Source organism: Cygnus olor, chromosome 5 (assembly GCF_009769625.2).
Source record: "Cygnus olor isolate bCygOlo1 chromosome 5, bCygOlo1.pri.v2, whole genome shotgun sequence".
Classification (NCBI taxonomy): Eukaryota; Metazoa; Chordata; class Aves; order Anseriformes; family Anatidae; genus Cygnus; species Cygnus olor.
This window is the reverse complement of record NC_049173.1, coordinates 38,823,309-38,843,341: the sequence shown is the minus strand read 5'-3', so window position 1 is coordinate 38,843,341 and position 20,033 is coordinate 38,823,309. Positions and strand designations below refer to the sequence as shown.

Here is a 20,033-nt window from a genome sequence, read left to right as displayed (position 1 = left end):
GAGCATTGCTCACAGAAACTCAGCTCTGAGTTCTTTTTTTTTCAGATAATAAAAACAGTGCTGATATTTTTATATTGAGTTAATGGTCTTGAAGAAGAGCCACAAAATTGTACTTTGCTGTACAAACTCCTACTGAAGAGCAGAAGTAAATCTGAAGGGTAACAAAAAGATTCTGGATGCACTGTTTACATAACCCTCCGAACCTCTCCTATCCCTCCCACGCTAGCACCTAAACCCACTTGTGTGCTTGTTGGGAATTATGAGGTCTGTTCTCAGGGTTGCGGGTTTTACTGTACGATTCAAAGAAAAGCAGAAACCGTTCTGCTCTCTCCTTGTGTTCGCCAGCTCCACTGACACTAAAGAAGAGAATGCCAACATAGCTTAAATCTCAGCAGACCTTTACAGAGCTGCCTCGGTGTTTCCATCCACATTTTACAGCTGGAGAAACACGTTCAAAGGCAGGACCTTGACAATACCAGTGTGCTTTTACAAAACTGATTCAGCTGCCCTGGAGTTAGCAAGATGAGACCTGGCATAGGCAGATCTCCTTTTCTGGCAGCAGAGTCTCAAAGACAGCTGAAAGACCCCCTGCCTACAACCATATCCCAGCAGCACTAACACTGCTGGCCCAGTATTACCAAGGAGGGATTTTTACAAAAATTTTGTATGGGTGGGGAGAGCTTAAGCAATTTGCCCAGGACCAGAGTACAGGTTAGTGTCAGAATCAGGAAAGGTAGCTAAATCTCTGGCTCCCTGAAGTTGAGGATGTGTGTAGACAATTGGGCTGGGAGCTTGTCATCACCTCTTATGAGGAAAGTGAAAGGGGGAGGCCTCTTGGAGAGCATTAGTGCTTTTATTGCAGAGAGATATTACAAAAGATTGCACAGTGGAACATGTTCCAGAATCAGGAGGGAACTCAACCCTAAATCTTTTGATTCTTTTTGCAGCTGGAAGCATGTCACAGCAGGATCCACTGCAGGTCCTAGTGCTGGAAAACAATGGAGATAAATGGTACAAGAAGCTTTTTCTCATATAAAAACAGCACTTCTTTTTCTCTAACATGAAATTGTTTTCAAACCAGGCCTTTTCCTGATGCTAGGAAAATGACCATGACAAGCTGAGGGATGAGTAGATGTGGCATGTGAAATTAAGGTGAATTTCAGTAGTCAGTTGAAGAGATGTTAGTAAAAATTATACTTCACTACCACTTTGCTGCTGCAGAACCCTTTTTCTTATCTTCTGACTGGGCTTTCTTAATGCCTCCAACACAGATTTCCATACCTGGACTGCAATATTTTGGATACCTGCAACTCTAAAACTCAGTGAGGAGCAGTCTGAGAGCATGGCTCCCTCACCTTGAACCTCCTTGGATGTGGTCAGGGCGTAGCCAGCCACTGATGTGTGAAAGCCAGCATTTGCTTGCTCACTCATTTGCTTTCAACCTCCACCCCCCATAGCCATTGAAATGTTGCTTTTGGCAAGAAGTGGGGCACAGGGGAGGGACAATTACCACGAGCACTCATTGTTTGCAGAATGTTTTTCTTAATGCCTTAGAAAAAAAGAAGAAAAAAAAAAAGGTCAGGTTGAAAGGTCAGCCGACCTCTTTGTTTTCTTTGGAATGAGAGATTCAAACCCTTCAGAAAATGTTTTATTAGCTCTTCTGAATTTCACTTTCCGCAGAGGTTTTCTCTCCAGGCAATGGTTAGAGGCACCAGCAAGGAGTGCCCACGCTCATCAAGCTGAAGGTGATTTAAGGAGAAGAACAAAATCTGCTCCTTGGCTATGGGAAAGCAATTCTTTGCCTCAAATCTTGTTATAAAAGAAAAACCCTGCTTACTTGCTGTGGAAGAAGGAGTCTGGGGAGGAAGCAAAGGGCTGTGGAGCCAATTTTACCTTAGCCCTGGTCAGCATTAACTGAAATATTCCTCTGGCTGATCCAACAATCACCTACTCACACCAGGTGCATTTGTAGTCTCATTTGTAGATAACAAAAAGTTATATGGCAAGTCCACATGAAGTTGCACTTGGGATTTCAGCCTCTGAGGATGGGCGCTGAGTGGCAAGGGCACAGCGGTGTCCAGAGGAAGCCATGTAGTGGAGGTGGCATGATAACAACCTGGCATTGAGCACAGCAGGGCTCAGGCTATGCCTCCATGACTGTGTTTCTCTGTGTGGAAAGACACAGAAAATGAGATTCCTCTCCATTGTAAAGGGCTTTCAAAGCTCCTGACAAAAGGCAGTATTCAGAGCTGGAAACTATTATTGTTTTTCTTTGGGGGCATTCAGTTCAGGACAGGTTTGGGATTCAGCAGTAAATGAGGATGAGAAATGCTTGTATTGCCATTTACTGTAGCATACATGTAAAAAAAAAAAGACTTAATTGTCTTCATATTGGTAACTTTACCGACCCCTATGTAACTGGTCTCTTTAAGCAATCCAGGTAGTTCCAGTTATGATAATGGCACTAAGAAACCCTGTTTTCTTCCTGCTTTTCATTTCCAGGGTTGCCGCAAATAGAGATGTTCCTGCAGTTAGGGCCATCAGAATGGTCCTGTGGCCCTTTGGGACTGAATTCAGAACGTCTGTGAATGAGAGTGGTTTAGCATACAGCCCCCCTTCTTCTGAAGATGCTGAAAAAGCTAGTTTTTCATTCCTAATTCTCAAAATGCTTCACAGTGGGAGTAGGTATCACCCCTCCTTTCACCTGTACTCCAGTACAGAAGTGCTAGGCCAATCTGATGTTGCTAACATGTTTACAGCTTATTGTGGGGATGTTATGTGCAAACACAGGAGTACCTGTGCACGGCATTGAGCAGACCCATGTCAGAGATCCAAAAAGCAGGCCTAAATGAGCCAAAACACCTGCAAAGCATAGTGTGACACTGGGTGCAGAAAGTAGCTCAGCTCTTGGAAAGCAGGACAACTGCGTCAGCAGGGCGTTTATGCTGGAGTTAGCCCCACTGATAAACCTGCTAACTGAAGTTGCTGAAACACTCACCCAGGGTGACTTCAGGGCTTCCAGGCTCCAAGGTGGTGGTTCTTCTGCTCTGGGAGAGAGCTCGGGGGTTCTTGCACCATGGTCCATGAAAACAATGCAGCCACAGTTTTTTTAGATGTGGGAATGGGGTATGACTTTTACCAGCTGTTCACAGTCCTTTGCTATTCACACCTCCTTCAATAATGTGTCTGAGTGACAACCTTTATCCAGCTCAGGAAGTGGATGGGTTAGCAATGGCTCCTCACACACATCAGCCTGCCCCCAGTACAAGCCACTGGGAGGATTTTCCCTCCTTAGCAGACCCCCTGCTTCCAGATTCAACCCCCATCTGTGAAGAGAAGCCCAGGTAAGTCTTTTATTTACAGAAGCAAATCTTGCTCCCTTGCCCAAAATAGCACTGCCCAGCTGCCTGGCCCAGTCTGGCCGTCCCCTTGGCAGTACTACCAGGCCCCACTTGACCCAAAGACATCAGAGTCTCCGGGTGGTGGGCAGGGCGGGGAGGGTGCACAGTTGTCTACACAGACAGGCATTTTGGTCGACTGTCTCGGTTTGAGATGACAATTTCGATGCTTTGGAGCAAATTTACGGGTTGCAAACCGGAGCGGCGTGAGCCAGGGAGACAGGCACCCCGTGTGAATACGAGCTACAAAAACACAGCCCTGACCCTCTCTGCAGGCAGGGTGACCAACGCCCTGGCAGCTCGGCGAGCGCGTTGACTCTGTTACCTAATCTCCAGCTGTGGGCCCTGCGCCGTGCCAAGTCTCCTTTGGCTCTGTCTAGTAATAATCGTTTCTGGAGGCCCGCCAGGGACCGCTGCCAGTTCCAGTCACACTCTGCTAATGCGAGAGGCAGAGTTTATTAATTCATCGCCAAGGCCCATTGTCTGGGACGCTGCCTGGCTGTTTATTTACTCCAATATGGTCTGTATTTACTCAGACAGAGCAAGCGAGGGGACTTTGTTTAACTTTGCAAGACCTTCTGCTGGAGGAGACATGTGACCTTACGCAGAACTTCAGATAAATGCTCAGAGCTCGGGAAGGACTTTTTTTTTTTTTTAAGTGTGGCCTCAAATAACACCGGTAGCCAGTATTGACAAACTGTAGCAAAGTGTAATAAAGGAAAGGAAAACATAACAGAGTTCTCATCTGAAATACTTTTGTGAGTGTTCTGAAGATAAAAGGAAAAAAAAAAAAAAAAAAAAAAAAAAACAAGCTCGTACCCTAGGCCCGAGGACACGAGACACAGACTTGCAGCAAGGGGAAGGGCTTTGCCCAGAGGGAGGGACATGTCGAGACATGTCGGCCTGAGGTCTGCTCCCCTCCTCACCGGCCCCATGGCGCCCGTGGGCGGCCAAGGGGCTGCTGCAGCAGGCATGGGGCCTGGCAGGGTGCCCTCAGGGCCTGGCGGGGTGCCCTCGGGTGGGAGAGGGCGCCTGAGGAGACCGGCTGTACAGCCCAGCGGGCCTTGGCCATCGGGAGATGGTTTTCGTTCCCAGCTGGGGATTGCCCTCAGTGGGAATTTCTGCTGGAGTAAAGGTGTCTTCTGCTACTGCACTTGCAGCTGAAGATTAAATGTTATGTTTTCTTCAGGAGTAAAACCTATTTAAGGAATTCCTGCCTTCTTGCCCTTGCTCTCACCTTTGCACTGCTCTCGGTTGCACCTTCGTTTATTGTGAAATTGTGCAGTAGACGGACGCTTTGTGAGGATCTCACTTTAAGAAAGAAAATAAAACAAACAAGCTTTTACTCCTAAGCATGCGGTATTTGCTGTCCTGACTAAAGCTCCCTCGTGTACATGTACACTGCATAAGCTCAGCCCACAGAAAGGCTACTGTACCGTTTTAATTCTACTGTTTTATTTAATGTGGTAGAAATGGTGCATGCTTGTACATGTGTATGTGCATACATGTATATACAAGCATACACTGCATGTGTGTATTTATGGACAATCCCTTTGGGAGTGGGGGTAGGGAAAATACAGCAATCTGTACAGTGCATGCTCTTGTCTGGCTTGTTTTAAGTCAGATCCTCTGTGCTATTGTAACACGGTTTTGTATTTAATTTCCTGTGTTTGTAACTCAAGCCAACTTCCAGTGTTGCTTGTGTGAGTGTTTGTTTGGGTTTCTCTGAGGGCCTTTCTTTTGTTGGAAAGTGTGAGGATTTTAACATAGCTGTTAACACCACACTAAAACGCCTGATCTTGTTTTCATTGGGGCAACTGCTCCAACACCCTTCTGTTGGCAGCGGAGCGGCACTGGTTCTTTCCTCCAGCCTCGGCATGCTCCTGCTGGGGCCGCCACAGGGCCCTAGGGAGGCTTGGTGCCCGCACTGCACCAGCACCTGAACCACACATCTTCAGGGCAGCAGCGAGCAGGGTCTGAGCAGGTGCATTTCGCTCCTGCAGCTCCAGAGGTGTTCTGGCCTCACCCTGGCACCACTTGCTTGTTTACTGGGGAAGCTTCGCAATGGAGCATGAGGAGAGGGCTGTAACTGTGAGGTTGCCGTGTGAGGGACAGCGCCAACATGGCGGAGGGGCAAGGCACCCCGAGGCTGCCATGGGGTGGTGGTGTGTCCCAGGCCAGAGCGGCTCGTGCTGCCTCCTGCCGGAGTGGCTTTTCCAGGTGGTGGAAGGGGGGAAGGTGCAGCAAAAGCTCAGTAACCTCAGCTCTGTGACCTGCTCTGTGTCAAGCTTATCGTTCCTCAAGCTGCGCCTTCCCAAAACACGCAGATGTGTGGGGATCAGACCCTTGGAGGTAGACACCTGCACTGGGCAGAGCCCAGCACTTCTCTGTCACACCTCACCATCACCCGTGCTCCTCCTGAGGAGCACCTGCTGGGTCAGTCAGAAGTGTGGCCCAGTGCTGTCAGCAAAGGTCCCCATGTATGTTTTCTTTACTGGCCCACTGCAGTCCAGATGAATGAATTTTCCATGCTTTTGGGTCCTGGGGGTGGTATTCCCCAGTGGTTTATTTTGAGTAGCATGCAAATCCTAGAGGATGTATAATCTCATGTTGACCATTGGGCCTCATTTGTGTATTTTATTAGTTAATTTTTAAACACTGACCTACAGCTCTGGATCCATTTTAAAATAATCCAAATTATAAATAAACAGACTGCCTAGCATGGTCTTGGAACAATAAATCAAGAGAAAAACAATTAAACACAACAGAAAAAAAAATTGGTCTTGAGAGAAAACAGACACTGAAAGAAGAAAAGGCACACCAACATATATTCTAGAGGGAGAGGCAGAAATAGTACGAGACTGAAAGAAAAAGCAAGCTGAAGAAACTTCACATGATTTAAAAAAAAAAACAAAGTTAAAAAAAAAAGAACAAAAAGAAAGAAGGATTGCATTCAGGCAATAAATAACACAGCATTAGCACGTATGCCTCTGTTAGACTTAATTACAACCAATTCATCTTAATGAAAAATCAATACCGTGAGCAGCTCTTAATATTCACCTTCACTGCTTGTGCCTGCTGACAAAGCCCATGCTGTTTGCTGCAGATAGTGGAGAAAAATGTAAAGGTGGCATTTCACATGGCCAACTGATCTTTATGATTCCTGAGTTTGGTGACACAGACAGGGGTATTTTGTTTTCCCTTCAGGAAACATGTTTATCAGTGCAGTGGTCAACAGCAATTTGTTGCCATTGTGGCCCATTCCGTCATGGACCTGAAAAGTTATACCTACACACAGTCTGTTTACTTCAGTATCATCTCCTGGCAGTAGCCAATACTTCTTTTTCCAGAAAATGCAAGAAGTCTTCTGCAATAATCTGTGCTGAGGAATACTAGTTCTCAATTGCCAATAGCAAGAGTTTGATTTATGCTCTTCATATCACCTCTCTTTAATCTAATGTTAAAAGTCAATGTTCTTGCACAAAACTGCTGAGTTTCATTTACTCAGTCTTGGACTCAGCGATGTGGTAGTGATTCCACAGACTAATTACATACCGCATCTAACAAACAAAGGCAGTGCTTGGCTAGACCAGCAGTGGACTGGTGAAATTGGACTGCTACCAACAGCAATGAAGGGGGAAAAGTCACCACCATCCTCTCTTGAGATATGTGCACTCACCACTGATCTGAAAACACGATGACAAACTCTAGATCTTTTTCTAGACCAGTTGGGTCAACAAGCAGAGGACATCCCTCCTTTCCCCTCTGCTTTCCCCAGCAGCACTGGCATTTTCAAAGCATCCATCAAGCTCCTTGTAAAAGAGCATGGAGGACTCACTCCTCTTGAACAAGACCCACTTGGTGTTTGCTGCCACTGCAGTTCTGCAGTAGAATTTGTACTGCTGAGACCAGAAGGGGGCCTGGTAGTTGTATTAGTTCTTAATCCACTAAACTCATGTATTCCTTGATATAAGTGGAATACAGCACTGTGTCTTCCCTCAGTTTTCCATTCCTTTCCCTCTTACAGGAAGAAAGTCTGGCACATCCAGCTGCACTAAGCTCCAAGGACAAGCCCAACTCTTCAGATATCCACAGCAGCCTCAGCTCACCCTGTCCCAAAAGCTCCACACTTGCATCAGGGAACGATTTATATCTTCATGGGGCCCACACTGGGTACAGCACATAACACACAGTCTTTGGCAAGGCCCTTGAAACAAGTAATCCTCAATAGCACAGTGAGCAGACTTAGGCAAAAGCAATGATTATCACCCACATTTGCCAAATCCATCTCCTGAGTGCTCCAGAAAAAGCCTTGAGCTGGTCTCAGGAAGTAGGAGGGGTCTCAGGACCCTTTTCCAGCAGTTCATAGCTTGTCCTATGAACCACTGAGCCTTTCAGTGATGCTGGTCCCACAGCTAAATGCGCTTAGAAAAATGTTCTTCTTTTCCTGACTCATTTTCCTAACCTTCCTGCGTGAGTCTGTGGGTTTACCTGGCCCACACTCATCCCTGTACCTTCCAGCAGCTGCGCCTCAGTGCCTTCACTCTGCAGTCACGAGTTTCCACTCAGCTTTCTGAGAAGGAGGAACTTGTTTCTCTGAGCTCTGGCTAAGCAAACCTTTTTCCCAGAATGTCCACCTGTAAGAACAGCTATTTCAGGAGAACACTATGCTATTGTGTGTCAGACCACACCTGACAGGGACTGTGAAGCAGTCAAGGACAGTAAACAGAGTTGTTTCCCCATATCCTGGGCACTTCATGAGACAACTCTTCCCGCACCCGCCTGCAAGCAGGGGAATTCCCAGTGGGACAAAGATGGATGTCTCCAAGTTCCAGTACCTTAACACACAATGGAAGTGGTGCTGCAGGCTGGGGAAGCAGCACCTCAGTGATAGATATGGGATCAGTAGGAACTAGTCTGCTTGCTCTGGATTATAGGAACTGAACTGAAGCACCAAAGCCTCAATTTCGGTATTCCAACTGAACACCCTAAATTATATGTGTTGAATAATGAGTTAAATACCATTTGCAAACCACTTTGGGATCCCTCCTGCAATGCAGTGAGCTGTATGGTGCAGCTGGCTTTCCCAAATGTTTAACCAACAGGACTGATAGGAGCAAATACTCAAGGATTTACTTATGTAAAGTCTGCAGTTGTGAGGCTACCAAAGCACTTGGCAAGCTGAAGGGCAAAATAAAGGATAAATCAGTGTGTACGATGCATTCGTGGTTGTTTCCTTCTGAGAAGCAATGGCCTGCCTGTCTTGGCACAGTGCAGCATCTTGGAGCATAGTATCCCAAAGCATGCAGCTATTTCCATCAAAGAATGCCTTCCAGTGTTAATATCTGTGACAGACTATAGAACATATTTGTCCCTGAGCCCCACCATACAATGCATTTAGCATATTAAATGGTTACAAAGAGAGGCTTGAAAGCAGAAGTAAATGTTCTTAGACACCCAAGGCATGCCTACACTGCAACCCAAAGGCATGACCAGAGGTTTTGTAGCTGTGCGAGAGCTAGCTTTAATTACCTGGCTCAGGTACTGATAATGCAGTACAGATTAGCTGCTCAAATATTTACAGGTTTCTCAGGCCAGTTTTGCATCCTATGCTGAGTCCCGCATCGCTACCGGTTAGACTGCTAGTTCTGGCAGTTCTGCCTAAACAAGCTGTACTCCACCACTTTCCTGAAGCAGAAATGTGTACTCAGGCTTTCGCTTCTAGGTCAATGATTAGAATTTAGTATAACGTGGCATCAAGTACAAAATCATCTGAAAGTCCCAATCTACATGCCACCAAGCTCTTCCCATTATCGGTTTTCTCCTGAGTACTCTCCAAAAGAACGTGGGGTGAAGTTTCTCAAAAGGCAACCACAGACTTGGCCTCGTGGATAATGTGATGTCTTTGCCCCTGGCGTGACGCATCGGGTGCCTTCCACGAGTGCTGCAGTTATGGTCAGCATGTTGTTTGCAGATATATGTGCAGGCCAGATGGTGCTGGATCCACAGCCCCTTAGCCTGCGTAATATAACCAAAGTATCTCTCACATTGGGCTGTAGTCAGACAAGAGCCTCCCTAAGCCACATCAGAGTGAAGCAACATTTTCAGCCCGGAGATAACTGCTTGGGAAGCCATTTCAAAACCAGTGTCCACACAGTTGGATGCTGAAGATGCTTCCTGTCCTGACACCTGACAAGGACAAGGGTGTTGTGGGTGGAAACAGCATTGGGTGCAGCTCTGCAGTGGTACACCTGGTGAGGAAAAAGTGCTTCTTGAGCATTCAAAGACCAAATCAGAATTACAAATAACTGCTATAAAGGGCTGAACTGGGGACTCCAAGTACCTGTAACACACTAATGCTTGGAAATGAATGGCCTCTGGAAGCACTGAGTAAACAGGTCAGAAGGTTCAGTGACTTCACGCATTGGAGAGAATAAAAATTTCACATTAAAGAATGAGGAGAAGCCAGATAGCTCTCCTTGCTGACAACCAAACAAAGGCCAAAATGGCAGCACCAGCTTCATGCTATTGGGGATTCAACACCAGGCCTTTCAGCGCGGCCCCTGAGCACCTGCTATTGCTTTGTTATCTCTTAGGGGAAAGGACTGGTGCTTATTTTCTGTATTTCCAGCTACCTCTGCCGAGGTTCCAACTGCCTCACTTTTCTTGCACAAGCAGCGAGAAGCAGTTATTTGCTGGGTCAGCTTTAGATCCCTGGCTTCTCTATGAATCTCTCACTGGGCTACTTCTATTCTCAAAGAGCCTTCTAAATAACATATACAGTTTCAAGCCAAAAGGGAATTATGCTGTCCAGGCAGCTGTGGTTTATTTGTGTCAAGGTGGGGGCACTAATGTGTATTTGGCCATTCGGAATCACAATTCTTTCAACGTCTTCTAAATCTCAGCTTCATCATTCCTACAGAAACAGTGTCTGGTAACTATTCCAGCAGCTTAACTATTAAATTGCTGGAATCGGTTTCCTCTTTCCCTGCCTTTGTGTACATGTTTTTTTCTCCCAACAGGTTAAAAAAAAGCTTGCATGTAATTCCCCCCCCCTAGGATCAATGTGGTAAAACTTACCATTTTCATGCAGCGAGGGACTTTGATGTTAAAAAGTTGTGTGTAAGATTATTTCTTTGAAAAGCTGAAGTTTCTATGCTGCTATCACTTCTCCAACTAATATTTCCTTCTGTTCTCTAAATTTTCTTTCCTTAAAGCCTTCATTTTGTGGCCCTGCCAAGCTGTCTATATTTTCTTAAATTCTCATTTCCTCTGGCACTCATTTCTTGCTTATAGTTACAGTAACTCAAAAAAAAAAAAAAAGAAAAAAAAAAAGATTTTGCACTGAGCCCAATTTCCAGTCTGTAATCTTCTTTTTTAATATTGCTTTACCACCCTCTTTATTCTCATGTTTCTGCCTGCTGCAAATTTACCTGATAGGTTTGGAAACTATTAATTCTCTTCATTTTCAGAGCCGTTCAAAAAGAACTAAAGAAGAAACATCCTGGTCTGAGTCCCTTTATTAATTTCTGTTTGTGGTGCAAAGTCTATTTGTGCTTTGCTCTTGCTGGCTACTCGGGGTACCCCATCTCTCCTCTCTTATGCCTCGCTGTGTTTTCCACAGTACCAGCATTTCTGTGCTACTCTGTGTCTTACTTCCTCGCTGCCTCCCCCGGTACAAGCAGCATGTGTGTGTGTCTCGTCAAAGCTTAAGGCCAGCTCCTGCAATGGATGGGAGCTTTCTGGGAGAGCTGATCACCTCTTAGCACAGCGCTGAATTAGGTGTTCAGTGCGCCAGGATGGATGGAAAGATCCTTTGTGGCTCAAGATTTTTCTGGGCTACATGAGCATTCCCTGCTCATGCAGGAAGTGGCAGAAAAACAGTGTTTTTGAAAAAAGACGTGAAAAAAGCCGTGAAAGTAGCACTCTTTTCTTATGGGGCATTAACAATATAAATTAGGTCCAAAGATTTCATTTGTAATAGTACCGGTAGCATCAATTTCCTCCTTTAGTCCTAGAAACCTAAAACACTTTTCGAAGTGTTCTGTATCTTCACAATACAGTGAAGAAATGAGTATACTTTGGTCATTATTTACAGAGATAAGTGAGTCATCAGATGTTATTGCTCGGACTTTCAAAACAACGAGTTCATACTTTGTGCATTGAGTTCTCCGTGCGCTTACCATAATTGCAGACTTAATCACAGCAAGGATAGACGTAAGCAGGAGGCAGAGTCCGGGACACTCCCATTTCTCCGAAAACAGGGAGCCCATGGTGGTGGGGGGCTGGGGAGGACCTGGGCATCCAGCTCCCTCGGGACTCACAAAAGACCTGCACTGCCTTCATTAATGTAATTCTGTGGTCAGCGCTTGTAGAAGAGTATTTTTGCTTTTTCATTTTGCAGAAAAAAAATAGCAGCAAGAGTGTGTTATTTTCCCATGAAGAGTAAGAGGAGGAACATAAGGAGACTTATGGTTTGGCTGCACCAAACCAAAATTACCTGTGACAGACTTGAGAGTGGAGAAGGACACCCCTGAGGGGGAGCAGAGACAAGCAATGGGAGGAGAAATAGGAGATCCTCGTCTACTCTTTGCCCAGAATTGTCTCTCTCCCCATTCTTTAACATTAGAAATATCTGGCATCTGCAGTACACTTCAGCCAGACAAGGGAGCTTATCCTTCACGATGCCTGAGAGGTCCCACCACAAGCAGTAACAAACCTCTGAAGCAACTCCAGGGAAACTCAGATGTGGGCTACGGAAAGGCCAAAGAACTGGAACTGGGTGAGCAAGCAACAGAGATGTATTCTGGTGTGGGAGTAGAGGGGGAGGAGAGGCAGAGGAGAGAAAATCCTAATTGCAGAGCTGAAAGGCTGGCTTCCTAGGGCTGTCCTGAGTGCCTGGGGAAAATAAGAAGCAGGAAATGACCAAGGTGTAACCTTGGGGACCTCAGTGCAAGCAAGAGCAAGTGGCAAGAAGCTGCAGGGTGCCACCACCAGCGCGAGACTTTGCTGCCCCTTTGAAACCAGCACATGCAAGGAACATCCCTCTGCTCCTGGTAGCTTTTAAATTTACATACAGCAACTGAAACTTCAGAGCTGCTTGCCTTCAGCTGTTGCGTTTTCACTTCTAGCGGGAGAAGTGGTACTCATAAAGCATACTGCAGCTTTGTTTACTTCTGACAGTAAGAACAGCTTCTGTTTGGAAAGTCCACGCCAACCAGCCATCCCGTGTATTTTCAGTAAGCTTTTCTGATCAAGAAGTATTAGCAAACAGGTCCAAAAGCCAGAGGTAAATCAAGCTGCTCTACATAAAAGAAAAGGACATTCATTTTTGTCTCCATTTTAATATCTTTTGCTCTGGCGATGAAGGAGCTGATTCTGTTTTCAATTTTACATGTACTTATCATCTTGCTGACTTGAACTGTTGCAGAGAGAAAGAGAGTCTAAGCTCCAAGCAGGGAATTACTTAGCAATAGCATCTCCTTTTGGAGACAAATCAGGAAATCTCTTTAGGGTTGGGTTAGGAAAAGGTGGTCAAGCATAAAGAGAAGGCAAACATATCCAGCAAAGACCCCCAAGGTGAATCCTCCTTGGCTACCAGCCTAAATCACAGTGCTGTGCTCTGATGAAGATCTATTACTTTATAAGCATAGTACATTAAAGTTTTCTGAGTCGAACAGCCTCAAGCCATCTTCCTGCAACTTCATGATTTTTCTGTGTATATTCTGCGTACTGCAAAGAAAGACAAAAAGCACAGCGTGTAAGAGACTTGTAGGGGCACCCACAAGCTGGTCACAGGAGACACACCACTGGGAGCTGAGGTGCACTCTCCTGGGCAGAAATGTTTGGGTGGCTCTTCCAGAAAGGGCTACGGGGACTGTGCAGAGCTGTTCCCAAGAGACCGGATTTCTGGGATATTCACGGATCTTGATGGGGAGTGAAAGCTTTTGATAACTCTATAGGAACTTGGCCTCTGTGCATTTTTTTTTCTCTCTCTCTGGATAAAGTCTTGGCAGCAACTCGGAGTCTATTTTAAACAAAGCCAGTGATTTCTGGAGAGATGGAAAACACATGAAGGGCACAATGGAAAACAAGCAGAAAACCTGACTGCAGGACAGAGGGAAACGAGAGTGATGAAGAACACTGCTTCTTCCTCCGGCAGCGGGGCAGGACAAAGTCCCCTGCACCGTACACCACCCCTCAGGGGCTTCTCACCGTGCTGCCATCATGGGTCCTGCTCAAAACTCAAAGCTTTCCCCTCGGAGCTGCCCTCCCCATGCTGGGGATCCATGCTGCACATCCCTCCTCCTGTGCGCCCAGTTGCTGCTGGCTGCAAGAGGTGGCAGTCCTGACAGAAGGAGAGAGCACGAGTCACATACAGCTATGCAAAGGTCAGGTCCATTACAAAAGCTCTGGTACCCCAAACAAAAATATGTTATCTACAGAGAATGTAATTATGGTCAAAGCCATACATCCGACATAGCGCCAGGAAAGTGCTGTTTATAACTGTCAGTGTGTAGAGAGATGAACCTGTAATTTATGTATGTGAAACGTTATAATTTCTGATCCAGAAGCCTCCTTTCCCGTTGAAGAGCTTCGTCACTTGGATCATGTGGGATATCCACACAAATCCTTTTACTGAGCTCAGTTTAAAAACATTACGTACGTGAACAGCACAGCCAGCGGGACATGCTCAGTGGTCTGTCCTGAGCAGCATCCCTCCTGTCCCTGAGACAAAGTGCTCCCAGGTCCCTCCCTGCAGAGCCTAGTGGGCCACCAGGCTGGCCCCAGGACCAGGTGGTGTGTCCTCCGAGCCTCCCTTGCCCTCACCTGGGGGCACCAGGACTGTGCACCGGGGACCTCCAGCAGGCAAATAGCGTGGATAAGCAACTCACAGAGCCTCACGTCTGTCTGTAGGTCCTGTCTACACGATCCATATGGTCAACTGCCTCCGTTGCTTCCCTTACATGCAAAACATTGCTATTACATGCCAGGTAATTTCTGCCTGCACTGTAACCTCTCTGGGATGGGGAGGCTATATTTGCTTTGTTTTGGAAGGCACCCAACTTACTTTCAAGCATTCAACAAGCAGTCAAGAAATGATTCAGATGGAGGAGCAGAAACATAACTTGCCCAGGCTTGACAGCGTTTCTTTATCAGTTCCCTGTTCAAATCAGCTTGGGCTGGCAATGACTGAAAGTAGTGACTGTCTGGATAGTGTTTGGTAGCCCGCAAAAACTGTTGCTGTTTTGTTATTTTGGTGCAATCCTTTCAGGAGGTGTCCACAATACAAAAAATCCTATCACATCTGCTACTGGTTGGTGTCCACAGACACCATTCCAAAAGGCAGATCAAGGACCGAATAAGCACGAAAACTTTGGAGAGAGGAGCAGATGAAGGATAAGATATATTAGGTTTGGCAACACTATAACCTACCACAAATTTAAAAATTATGAGTCAGACTCAAAAACAAAACAAACAAAACAAAAACAAAAACCACTAAAAAACAAGACTAGAAAATGCTTTTAAGAATCTTTTTTTCTTTTTTGTACTGCCTTCCCATTTCCAGTTCTACCTGCCCACTCCTAGGGTCCCTGTCCGTTTACTAACAGTGCCAACTCTCCAGAATTTCTTGCAAGTGAGACAGCTTTGTTGAAAGTCAAACATCAGAAACCTTCCTGCTATTCTTGGCTCTGGGAGCAGATTGTGGTCTAGTGGTTACAAGCATCATGGCCAGCTGAAACACACCCATGTTTGGGTCATCTGCAAGACACGAACCATGGATGTCTGGTTGCAAGAGCACAAATTTCCAATCCTAGGGCTAACAAATCAGTTGCTAGCACAGAAGTAGGAACAAGGTCAAATTGCTTCACAAGGTTTTCTTGCAGAAGGGTGACAACATGGATCGTAGAAGGCCCTAATTTGGGATTTCCTTTTAAAAAGCTATGTAGCAAATAGCTGAGATGCAGTTTTGTGACATAGATCTGGATCCTGTTCCAAGTCTTACTCAAAGTGTTCTCGAGTCTCTTAGCAGTCAAGTGGACTGTTAGCCCCCCAAAACCTTAACACATGGCTCAGCAAGCTGAAAGGTGTCTCAGACAGCACAGGTGCTGTGAATGAAACTATGGCTGACAAGGCTCTGCGTGGGCCTACCTCTTTCAATAGTTCGTTCCCCTGGACTGTGGGAAGGTAAAGCTTTTATATTGTCATCAAGAAAATTCCTGCAGCAAAGGAAAAAAACACATTCTTTATGACAACTGACAACACTGGGGTAGCACAAGGATGTTTGTGCTTGGACTGTCTGCGGTGTGTTTTCCTGAAGATAAACAGAAGTCTCCATACTTTCCACTGAGATTGCCACCCATCATTAAGTTGAAAAAAATTACGATACCAAAAGGTAGGGCACCTTTCCTAATGTGTTTTAAGGGCACAGGTTCTTAAATGAGGATTTGATGACCCATTTTTAAACCCACTTAGGACATGTTTTTACTCCATATAGAGCACACATTCCTCTACCTCCTCTGGTAAGCATACAGAAAAGTGTTGAACCTTTCAGTACAGCCAATTAATCACTAGCTGGCAAGATGAAGAAGTGCTCTGGAAAAGTACCAACTCAAAAAAAAAAGAGACATTAGAAACCATATCTTATCACAGACAAAGAAGTGCAATGTACAGAAGTAATGTCCCATTATAGAACACTGTCTGTTCTGAGATTAACAAAATGCACTGCCCTATTTTACACAGTGATGAAACAGCAGAAGCACCAAGACAAAGAGAAGTTAATATCCTAACTGTGAACCTTCCAACACTCAGAGTTCAGGTGCCCAGCCAGTCCTTCAGCTCCACTGCCCTGGACTGGGCACCTGAGCTGCCCTTTGGGCAACGTAAGGAGCAGCAGATGCCTAAGAGCAGAGGCCACCCCGGCCGGTGTCCTCAGTGGGGAACCACCTGGGAGTGCCCTGAGGCACAAAGAAAACATGGATGATGTCCAATAAAACACTTCTCTCTAGACTTTGAATACCTCAGGAGGGAGCCTCCCTTGATCAGTGTTCAAAGACTTGAAGCCTCAAATTCATCTGACAGCAAACAGTAACTGGAACATGGATTTCTGCATTCATGTCATGCTTTCCTAGCCTTAAGGTGGTCATATTCACTCTCTTTCCCTGGTCACTGGCCCGAGAAATATCCAAGTGTTACGGCTTCAGCAGAAGTTCAGAGCAACCCAGCCTGACCAGTTGCACGTGTAGGGCGCTCTTCTGGGAGCAGGGAGCACCGGGCTCAGATCCTGTCTGGCAACAGATCACAGCTCCGAATGAGTTATTGGCTGACAGAAGAGAAAAAATCATTGTCCCCTGCATCTTTCATGAAGATGGTGTACTCTAAAACAGTCAACACTGGGAGATATCTCAACTGAGAGAGGCAGAGCAGCACAGGCTTGCTAGACCATACAAGACTTCGGCATGAGATTGGTCCTGAGAGGCTCAGTGCTTCCAGCAGAATTTTAGGCATTTGGGGAACTTGAATATAAAATCCAGGGTTAGGCAGCAGCTGAATGAGACCATGGATGTGGACTTCAGTACCAAAAGGGACAGCTAGGCACCTATGCCACTTGCTGGACCTAATTCTGTCTTCTGTTACAAGAGAGCTTAATAACCAGGAATAATAATTCCTTTCCCCATCTTCCATTCGTTTGTCATAACCACCCCAACAAAGTGCCAAATAGGTTGGCTGGCTCCAGGCACCGTTAACTAAAGACCACAACCTGGTGGGATACTAGCAGTTGTAAGCCACATCTAAGCAAGGGGAGTGGGAGGGCTACTCACCCAGACCAGCTTCTTTGGTGGCTGGTGCAAAGCCAGGAGCTCTGTTTCGGTTCCTCTTTCAAAAAGCAAGTGGGAGTGAGGATGGAGTTACTGTGGGTGATGCTACCTGAAGGACCTGTGCCTAGTTCATGTGGAAGCACAAGGACCGCAGAATGTCACGTCAGAATAACAGATAACAGCATTAAACTTTTCTCCCTCTGATAAATCCTCGATTGATTTAACATTTGTTCATGTTTGGGCACAACTCAAGGAACTGTTTGATTTCCCCAGTTATCTGCTCCCAATAACCATGACTCATGATCATACAGGGAAGAAAACGAAGGGAAATGTTTTACTCCATCTGACTTTGCAGCAAGGAATGTCACGTTGCTGTTACTGGCGTAACCCTGTGCAGGGATGTCGCTGTGCAGGAACACAGTCGTGGCTGCTGGGCCTGTGGTGCTCAGTGGTGGAGCCAGGTTCCTGAACTGCTCCCAGGGCCCACATGCCAGGCCTTGCTGCTGGAGCATCATCCCTCAGCCTGCCCTGGTCCATGTAGAGCTCAGCCCTTGCTCCCTGCCCCTTTGGACACCGTTGGTGGCCCTTGTTGGGGTGCCTGGGGCTAAAGACGTGGAGAAGTTCTCCTGAGGTCTCTAACATGCACAATGGGCCCTAGACTAAGGCAAAGGAAACACAGCCTATGCAGAAGCAGGGAGCACCCTCAGGACAGCCCTTCTCCTGCTGGTTTCAGAGCTCCTGGGGCTTCATCCACTGCCTGGCACAGCTCCAGGGCTACTCACCTCCTTTCAGCCCAGCTCTGTAGCCAGCAGCTACAGAGGCAGCCTCACCAGCACTGAGGCTCTCCTTGGGGCAAAATGGCCTGTGGTGTCCCCTCAGGGACCACTGTCCTCGCGGGGTCACTGCTGGCCCTGCTGGGGGACCCAGCAGGTAGGGTGCTGTGCACCCCCAAAATTCTGCATTTGTCAGAAAAGCCGTCTGCGAGCACGCTGAAAACAACAGGAGGCTTTGTCGAGGAGTTCAGTGAGCCCTGAGGAGCACCAGCTATGGAAATGACTTTGGTAAGGTTTCCTTGCAAGGTGACACAAGGACATAAAACTAGGGTATTGGAGTATAATTAAGAGAAAGGTGTTAGGGTGGATATTGGTGAGATACCTTCTGTCAGAGAGATTTATTAGGAGGTACAACAGTATCCTGAGGGAAATAGTAGAAAGGCACTCACTTGGGATATTTAAAATTAGATTAATGGAAGTGCTCGCAAACCCGCGAGGGAAGGGAAGATGCTCGCGGTGACAGGCAGGGTGAGCTCTGTGCCCCACTCCTGCTGGAGGGGGCTGTGGGAGTGCCAGGGGAACCCAGCGAGGCTGCTCTTGGCTGAGGAGCTCCAGGAGGTGCAGGACGAACTATTGGGAAGGCACTGAAATCATTTGTATAAAAGCAGCGTCACCGCACCTTCTGCTTTTAGCCCCTACAAAACGATGAAAGGAAAGCGGGAGCAGAGCAGGAGGGCGGGGAGGGGCAGAGCGGCCCGGCCCTCCCTCGTGGTGGCCGTGCCTCCAGCAGCACCCGCAGAGACCTGCAAAGGGGTGGAAAGACGGGAAGGTCTCACAGGTGCGGGTGGTCCTGCTGCTGGGCACCTGCACGTGGTGCCGGCTGCAGGAGGACGGCCTGGCGGTGCTTCAGGCCTGCCCGTCGGCCTGTCCCGAACTTCTGAGCCCCGCTCACCCTGCCTGCGCCCTGCCTGTCTCAGGTTGGGCTCACATGGTCCCACACCACCATGGGCTGTTCCAATGAATCACCTGCACTAATTAAAAAAGGTGAAGTGATATGATGCAAACGAGTTATTTCTTTACAGATTCCATTAACCATTTCCGGCTATTTATTTCTGTCGAATTTTTTTTGCAAAAACTCATACTGTTATAAAAAGCCAAGACTCATTGTCCACTTATCAAGAGCTAACTGTCTCCATGAAACATACTTTCATGACTGTTGCTGTCGTGATTTGAGCAGCAGACGTAAACAGGGTCATCTCCAGCCATAGTGGGTGGATGTTTAGTTTATAGCGCTGAGGTTAAGAGTGAAAGCGTGTGACTAAAAGCAGAAAACAGAGGAGCCTTTGTATACATCAAGAGCCCTGAGGCAAAACACAGAGAAGGAGAATGCTGACACAGACTCTAATGGAGAAAGAAAAGAGTCCATTATAAATGTTACAGAGAACATAATTCATTTAAGAGAAATCAAGATTTAAAGGACTTATGCAGGGGAATATGAATATTGACATCAATGTGTTATGCCTGTCAGTTTGTCGTCTGATTCCATACATGTATCAGAGCACTGTGCATCACGTCAGGTGGAAGACAACTGACTGCCAGAAAGTATCGTCCACTCTTTATTGGGTTCCTGTTGGAGGCAGGTTTCTTTCAATCCAGACTCTGGCCTTTCACCAGGAAGCACCAATATGCACAATGAGGCAATTGCATCTCTTGCATTTTAACACCCATCCATCACCCGAGCGGTCAAAAGTCACTCTAAGGACACTTTTTCTTTCCCAAACCCCATCTCTCCGTAAATAGAAATGGGAGAAGAGGGCAAAGGGAGGAAGTGGGCTGGATTATTCAGAACTACTCGGGTAAGAGAGTACAATGGCAGAGCTGGTTAGTAGAGCTGATTCCAAGCTTGTATATGTATTACAGAGAGTAAGGACCGGCACATTTACTGCACCATAAAACAATGGCATGAGTGCTTAAAAAATATTCCCCAAACCATATGCTATAGTGGCTTCTAAACTTCAGCAGCCAGAGTCATGAAAATAGAG

At 46.5% G+C, this 20,033-nt stretch overlaps 1 protein-coding gene across 2 annotated transcripts in view; it reads right to left on the bottom strand.

Moving 5' to 3' along the window:
• Positions 1–20,033, bottom strand: part of BMF (Bcl2 modifying factor) — a 74,431-nt gene that overhangs the window by 29,906 nt on the left and 24,492 nt on the right. The window lies entirely within an intron of this gene.